The 9,027-nt window shown below is 33.8% G+C and overlaps 1 pseudogene; it reads right to left on the bottom strand.

Annotated features, from left to right (window-relative positions):
* Positions 1-755: 755 nt before the first annotated feature.
* Positions 756-6,601, bottom strand: LOC125200342 (annotated as a pseudogene).
* Between the last annotated feature and the right edge of the window lie 2,426 nt (positions 6,602-9,027).

Raw genomic sequence — 9,027 nt, 5'->3', positions numbered from 1 at the left:
TATTATAAAAAAAATGAAGAAAAGTAGAAGACAAAAGAAAGTTCCGTATCCCACATTGAAAAAAGATGAATGAATGCTCTAAACATGTAGTTATAAAAGAAAATACTTCAACATATTTTGTCTCACATCGAAAGTTTAACATAAAACATTCAGGATGTCTCTATAAATGAGAAAATCAAGAATGGTTTCATAGAATTCATAAGGAAAAAAAAATTTGAACCGTCGAACCGACCGGAACGGTGGTTTTGAACTGCAACGAAACCGGGTTTTTGAACCGTGTCACCTACTTGTGACTATTCTAGTGCACGCGGCCGTTGTGCGATTTTTTCATTTCATATTCAAATTAACGTGTATGTATTTTTTTTAATTAATCTATTGGATAATTGCAGCTAGAATCACAAAGTTTTATAAAATATCTGAATTATAAATTAAATATTTCAGTTTTTGCAATTGTCCCATAAAGTCAATATTGAAAACTGACGTAGCAGAGTCAACAAGATAATATGACATCAATGTTGTTATTTAGATTTTGAAAGATGTGAGGCAGACTAAAATTCGACGAAATTTCGTGATTTTAGACGCAACCACTTCTATTAAACTTGCAAAATCAAGACGGCGTGACAAACAAAACAACATCGTTTTATCTTCAGCATCAGCTTGATTTTGCCGCATCAATTTTCGATTTTCATTTTAAGTGATAGTAGCGAAATATTGAAACTACGTTATTTGCCGTTCATATTTCAAAAGGTGCGGAATGGACCAAATTGCCCCTTTGATTAAACTAGCTAAATCATGATCACATGCAAACCCTGTCACTTAATAATTCAGTTTCACATACATACAAACGACTAAATGGAGGTGCTATTTGGCACACCCTTCCCCGTAACACCAGGCCCAGAAAATGGCTTCAAAAGCTCATACGGCACCACACCCGCTCCGGACCTATTCTTCAGACTCCAATCCGCATTTCTAGCGTCAATGATCCCTTCAATCTCCATCAACCTCCCTTGAAATCGCTCAAACGCCGCTTTTATCACTTTATTATCTGCCCAATAAAGCCGGAGTTGACCCGATGTACTCTTCATCAGGCGAATGGTTCGAAAGAATATCTAAAACGATCATAACTTTTATTGCTTGAAGCTGTGTGGGGAAAGACTCCAGAAGAAACACCTCCGGCCTTTCTAGAAACTTCTTTTTTCTTCCAAGCTCAGTTCCTCAGTTGGCATTGGCACGGGCAATGCTTGGCCTGTTCGGAAAGTATGCTCCGTAATCGAACTGCCCAAAGTTCACGGCTGCATGGTGGGCCGAAGCCGTCCATATAATGGTTGTCAGGATACCGATAAGATCGTCCTGGTGTTTTGAGGTCCGGCCACCAGGGCTCGTCCTTCTTGTCGCCATGCCCTACCGTTCTTATCTCCGTCCACCATGCTTGTAGCTCGGTGTCGGATTGTATGAGGATTGGCTCAAGATAGTAGTGTCGGACGTAGTCTGTGACCCACTGTTTGATGGCATCCCATATAAGCAAACCGTCATTCGCGTAAGGGTAATCCTCGATCATCAGCTTCAGGCCGTGAGGCGCACTTGGATCCTCCACTGCCATTCCTCTGTCCAACAAGTCAGACAAGACGATTGAGAAAAAATTCAAACTTTATTATTTAATTATATTAAAGTGTTTTCAAATTTTTATAACATTGACCAGAATTTGACCGTATAACTAACTAACTACCTGCTAATCAACTCTGCGGGCAGTGCTTGTAGGTCAAATTGCCATAGAAGATCGTAAGCAACTGAGCTAAGCTCCATGGAGTACTTTCCGGGGAGAAAGAAGTCTCGATGATCCCATCAGCGTTTATGAGTGCTTGACGAGCCAATGCATTGATCTCCATTGTGTATCGTAGATGGGGATGCAACAATCGATAAATCGGGTGCATTGCGCTTAGTTGCCTGTGTGTCGCAATGATGTATGGCTCGACGCAACAATGAGTCCTTAGCCTGGAAAATATAGTTTGTAACTGTCATGTATGCCGACAAATGAAGCAAACAAATATCTTATATCTTAAAAGGCGAACTTGGATCACTATATGACTCATGGGTTGGCAAATGAAGTAAACAAATACGCCATCCGTCCCGAAAATTTGTCACTTATTTCCATTTTCGCTGTCCTAAAAATTTGTCACATTTCACTTTTAGAGCATCTTCAACCATTCCACTAAACTCAAACTCATTTTAATGTAAATCTCAAACTAAATATTGATTTTACTCCAACCATTTAAACTAAAACTCAAACTTAAAAGAAAATTATCTATATTATGCCTTTGTACTCACATAATTTGAAATTTTTTTAGGTTTTGGTTTAGTGTAAACCTAAAATAGGTATTTTTTCTCAAAAACCAAAAATAGGATTGGTTTCTGAGACTATTGACTAAATACCTATCTTATTTTAGGTTTTTATTATATCATGGAGCACATTACATTTTTTGTTGTAGACCCCATATCCCAATAACTTATTCTCACTCACATTTTATTATTTATATAAAGGTAGGACTCACATTCCACTAACTTTTTCAATCCACTTTCATTATATTTCTTAAAATCCGTCCTTAGTCAAATGGTGACAAATTCTTAGGGACAGGGAGTATTCCATATTCATGTAAAGAAGACTGATACCACTATATAAGTCTCACGGATTACTTCATTTATGACGAATTTAGAGAGTTTGAGGGTGATATACCAATGACTGATCAACTCATGATAACCAGAGTCGTGAGCGAGGACGTGGGATTTAGCCAGTCTCCACAACCAGACGCCTGTAGGCTCCCAACTTGGAACAAATACTTTATTCCAATAGGGCTTGTCGCCTATCTTTGGTCGGGTTAGCTCGATCGCGATGGGCCTTAACGTACCCGATGGCATCAAGAAAAACAATGTCCTCGATCCATAAAGGGTGGTCTGCTCGAGCTCTCTCACCCTTCCAACATAAGGCAAAAGTAAATCATGGTAATCTAGGACAAAAGCTTCTTCTGTTCCATTGCCTCCTCAAGTGTACAGAATCCTCGAATATCTTGTTCCACGAGTTCCCTGCTGATTTCTGACTCCGCCGGTCCATACACATCAGGATCAAGCTTACTCTTCAAGGGCCATTCGGTGACCAACTGTATGGCACATGGATTGATTCCTGCTAGAGTCTGTCGAGCGAATTCTGTATCCCTAAACCACGCAAGTTTGTCTCCTGCAACAACAGTACAAATGTTAGGATTGTCGACTGCATATTAGCGTATCAATCATATTCATGGATGGTCAAGAAATGTACATACTGTCAATGAACTGAGGAGTCTCAAAGCGCAAGATGGTGTTGCCAGTGCTAGTGATTGCTCTGAGAAGCCTAGGTATAATGTTGCCGAGGAATCCAGTGGTCGGAATATCCGGAAGTAGGACCCCTTCGTTGAACAAACCGTCTATAGCTGAAATATATGGAAATCCTTGGTCAGCATCCACTGCAACTGACTTGAGCAATGGCACCAGCCCATTCACCACTGAGTAGATAGCTTTTGCTTGAAAGGTCTCTTGCTTCACTTTGAGAATGCTTCGTCTCGTGGAACATACATCTCAGAGGGCTTAGATTCCGATAATGGATCTGTGTATGTCCAGGATAAGGAGAGACCAAGCAACCCCTAGTGAGATTATATCTTAAAATCAATTAGTGAGATGAGTATTGACTCACTAGGTATTTACGTTGATCACTTTTTATTTCATACTCCTCCGTCCCAAAAAATATGGGCACATAATATGTAACTGAATTAAGATAAAATTGATCAAGTAAGAGAGAATGAGAAATGATAGTGACCAGGGCGGACGCGTAAATGAACGTGAGTAGGGGCTAAATTTTCAAAATTTACCTTAAAAATAAATTTGTATGTAGTTTGGATTATGGGCTTTATATAATAATATGTATAAAATATGAATAAATTTTAGAACTTTATAGTAGAAAAAAGTCTAAAAATAGAATTCATTAGGGCTAAAGCCCCTCCCCCATTGTATTTAGGTCCGCCATGATCGTGGACCCACATTATTATAGTGTTTTAATGGTGGTATGAATTGTAAATACCTTGACATATAAGGATAATAAATTGGGATAACTTACCATAAATGAAAATCTATATTTTTATGGACTGACGAAAATGGAAAGTACGCATATTTTTATGGAACGATGGGAGTATTATTTTCGATACTGTACAATTCACATGTGAATATCTTAACATTTTAATGGAGCTTATTTACCTTTCTCAGTTCTTGGGCGGCCAGTCCTGCAGCGACGAGGATAGGGATGGTCAGCCCACCAAGAACGGGCGGCCAAATTCTCGTCGTTGTCTGGGTCGCCGAGGTCGTTGTAGACGTCATAATCGTAGATCCTATCCGAGGTCTTGCGCTCTCCTTGGCCATCTCCTCGAAGAGCTACGAGCTCTTTCTCCTCAATCTTGTTAGCCCACCTGGAGTTTGGGATGGCAAGTATGACTATATATATGTAAATTAGTGTCATTTCATGTTAATTTAACAAACATAATTACTTATATTTAAATTGAAGTAAAATTTACCGTGTTGGAAAAAAGACTCTCTTCTCAGGATCATCATATTTGGAGTGGATCCAAGAATTACAATGTATATTGATGGAGCCAGAGGGGAATCCATCCAATGAGATGTTTTTAACGAACATTTCTTGACGATGTTCATTCTCAAGTATAATGGCACCGATCTCTCCAAAATCATATGGAATTTCGAAACTGGACTCGTAGTAGATCTCATTCTCATTATCCCCACTTTTACGTGCATATGATTGCAGTGTCAGCTTCTCCTCACCAGTTTCTTCAATTTTTACAAGAAACCAAGGTAAAATAAAAGGAATTATAAGTGAATTAATGGTGATGGGACATTAATAAAATTGAACTTTACTATGCAATTATCGTCTTCATAATTTAGCAGTCATTATCGTTATATATTATTCTTATTATTATTATTATTATTATTATTATTATTATTATTATTATTATTATTATTATTATTATTATTATTATTATTATTATTATTATCCGTTTGCAATCTGCAAGAGAAAATGAAAACTGCATTTAATTTAGTGGTACTGTATTTTTATCTGATTGGTCTTTGGGGGTGGTCCTTTTGGATTAAAAGAATTCAAACAATTGATAGTAAATACAAAAGAAGTTATTGATTACTGTTTGGGTGCCCAAAATTTCCCTAATGACTAAGTTTGAGTAATATACGTTGACTACTACACCACAAACCAAACCCCAATAAAATAAACATACAAAATTTATACATTTACTTAAATTCTAACACTTGAAGATTTTATTCATGTTATTAAATTTATAAATAACAAAAAAAACCAATGATCGATCAATTTTTTTTTATTAATTTAAAAAATACATAAACCAATCTTTGATTTGATATTATTTAGTAAATAATAATAGTTAATATATAGCAAGTTTTGAAACATTAAAAACTAACTAAATACAGATATAAAATAAAATAAATAACGCTAACATAAACTATCAAGACAAGGTACACAAAAATATATTTTGTATATTTGCAGTAAAATTCATTGTACTAAATAGCGAAATATTGTACATCGATTTACCCTAGACTAGATACTTATTAATTCAGTAAAGTGACATATTTACCATAGATCATTATAATTGAAAGATTGATATTACCACATTAATTATATAAGACTTCATATTCGACCCATTCCATATATGTATAACAATAATCTTTTATTTCTGGTAAATTAAACATAATCTGAACTATGGTTCTCATTAAGTTGTAGCTTGAGTTTTGATAAATGATAATATGGCAAAAAATAAGTAAAAAAATAGATAAAAGAAAATTACAGATGTCTATAATTTATTTTAGGATACCGACAATAGTAGTACTACTACTCTATATAATTCATTTACATAAATCATTATCAAGAGTACAAATATATTTAACAAAACTTTACACACAATAATCAAGCCGCTAATATTTAGAAAGTTATTTAATATCAAAATGATACCATTTTATTACAAAAGTAGGAGTACTTAAAAAAAATTTAAAAAGATTATGTACCCATAAATTAGAGCACCTGGCGCCAGTGTTTCCTTATGTATTCAAATTTTTCCTTAAATGGAGAGAACTGGTGAATATTTTATTTCATTTTGAATCCAAGAGGGCAAAATGCAACTAACAATTTAGTGGAACCATTTTACGTACAACAACGTTGGAAATACATTGATTTGATTGGTCGGTGTGCGTGGTCCTATTGAAGAACATATGCATGGCATTACAAAATTTACAAAATACAAATTCATTGTTTCATCTAACCATCACAAATTAATGATACAATAAAGTTAATCTAGCATATTAAATTTTGAAAGACCGGCTTAATTTTTAATTTAATGTAAAATAGTAAAAAATCTAATTTGAATTTGGGCTTACTAGCATCGGTTGTGCTGCGACAAACTCGACGAGCAGGGCGGCCGAGCAAGTCGGTTAATCCGTCGAGCCCCTGGTTGATGCCGATGTTGCTGAGGAGGCCGCCCGTCCTCATCAAGCACGGTGATGACCACTTTAACGGAAGTTGACTTTCACGGGGTCAACAAGCTAGGTTTCACTTCGGTGGAAGCGCCGCGGGATAGCCGGAGATTCCTTTGTTTGGATCGGCGGGGAATCGGAATTGAAGATGAAACATTTCCTTCGCCGTAGCGAAAATGGTTGTGTAAATTTGGAGGTAGGGTGGGGTTGTTAAAGCGTGAGATTTGAGGAAGTTGTTGCTTTTGCTTAGCATCATTTTTGCAAGAATTGAAATTATTGGTGGTGTTTCTGCAGAGCTCTTTATTTCAAGTTGAGCACAAATAAATTACCGTTGATAGGAAGAAAAAATATGCAATAACACGTGGCATAAAACTGAACTATGATGTTAATTATGCTGAATTTATATGTTAATTGAAGTATTAAATTGGAAATGAAAGGATCATACTATCACCAATTGATTTTGAGGTAATCTACTTCTAAAAACACGACCAAGGATAAGTTGTTTATCCAAGGATAATCTTAATTTTTATGGTGAATTGTCTAAAACTAGTCTTAATTCAAAGATCAACTTCCAAACTCAATTCACATATGAATATCGTTAATATTTTTTATTATTCTAAACACACATTCACAATTATCCATCTCATAGGATTTCAATTATGTGAAATATTTGAAAAATGGACAGGTTTAAGGTTTTATCCTTGCCTAAGATGGCTAAAGGCGACTATTCTAAGGCGCTGGCTTAAAACATGTGAAAATCAACTTGGGTCATCTGCTTGCAAGATATTTGCTTGATAATTTGTCTTCTTTGAAGAAGAAGAAAGAGTAAAAGTTGTTTTCTTGGATTTATAATTTCTTTAAACATTTCATATTGAAAATTACGTGACCCAAACTTAGCCGCCCCGGGCCCCATTTTCTAGTTAAATAACAAACGTAAAACTATAAAAGAATACCATATTTTAGGTCAAATTTTATCATTTTCTCAAAATTTGAACTATATTTTCTAGAATTTGATATTTCTAAATCTAGTTAATTACAACCTTTCAGCTATCGTAGTTGGAACTATTTTCACCTACTAATAATGAAAGGATCAAATAACGGTAATTGGTAGTGGTTTGATTCTTCTCATGTCAAAACATAAATGATATTATCGTAATTTATTAGATTAAGAGATATAGTGGTTGAAATAATGTCACTAAAATTATATTTTAAATTAAACAAATTTAAAAGCGATTAATATCAATTCTCTGATCAAAATCATCTCATAACTTTAAATTTACTGTACTTTTCGATTTAAATTATTTTTCCAAAAAATATATCAAATTAAAGATAATTTTATAAAATTCCAACGAGACCTCAATTACAAATGTTCCGACGATGTCCAAGTGGTGAAATTTGATAAATTATATTTCATTTTGATACGCTGATAAAGTCGATTTTATCAATAAATACAAAAATAAAATCTCAATATAGTATAGATAAAATATCAATAAAATTGTGTTGATATTTTCTGTCTTATGTTGATATTCTCATATCATATTGTTGATATTTGTAATACACTATATCGATATAAAAACACCCACTAAAATTATCATATGATAACATAACGATGATATTACCCTTTGTTGATATTTGTCCTGCTATTTATTGAAATTTGGAGTTTTAATCTCATCCACATATTTCAAAATCCAAGGATGTAGATTTAGTCTTAGTTTTGGATTATGGTGTTATAAAGATTAGAAGAGGACCATGGTTTCAATATTTATTCATTTTTAATACATAATTTTTTTATAAAAAGTATAGCAAAAATTATAATTTTTCATTCTCCATAAATAGAGACGAAATTTTGCTATAACTTTACATATTTTTTTCTCCAATTATGATCCATGATGAATCAAATGCAACTCTAAATATCATGAACTCTAAACTATGATCTGACCATAATTGAAAGCACGTATGACAAAATAGTAGTAACAACGCAGAAAATGTCAACATTAAGGCTGATGTGAAGTTGTTATTGTGTTGACATGCGGTTTATTTTGCTGATACGATTTTGTCATATGTTGATATTTTTTTAATGGTCGATCATAATTGTAGTTAAATTATATAGAGTTTGCATTAACAATCCAGATCATAGTTTGTATTACTACACTTTCTTATTTTTTTAGGACTATAAAATTTTTATCCTAAATTTCATGTCACAATTGCCGTAGTTATACTTTTGGTTTGTTTATTTATATATTTTAGTTTGTTAAGGTTTTTTGTTTTTATAATTTTAAATAACAAATAATAATAATTATACTACTTAAAAAGTAATAGGTATATAAAGATATACTCCTCCGTCCTATAATAAAGAGTCATGTTTTTGTCAGTTTAGTTCCATAATAAATTACATATTTTACTTTAATAATGGTAAGTATAAACCCACATTCCACCAACTTA

This window comes from Salvia hispanica, unplaced genomic scaffold (assembly GCF_023119035.1).
Source record: "Salvia hispanica cultivar TCC Black 2014 unplaced genomic scaffold, UniMelb_Shisp_WGS_1.0 HiC_scaffold_912, whole genome shotgun sequence".
NCBI classification, from domain to species: domain Eukaryota; kingdom Viridiplantae; phylum Streptophyta; class Magnoliopsida; order Lamiales; family Lamiaceae; genus Salvia; species Salvia hispanica.
The sequence above is the reverse complement of the archived record's forward strand: the minus strand, read 5'-3'. Positions and strand labels throughout refer to the sequence as shown.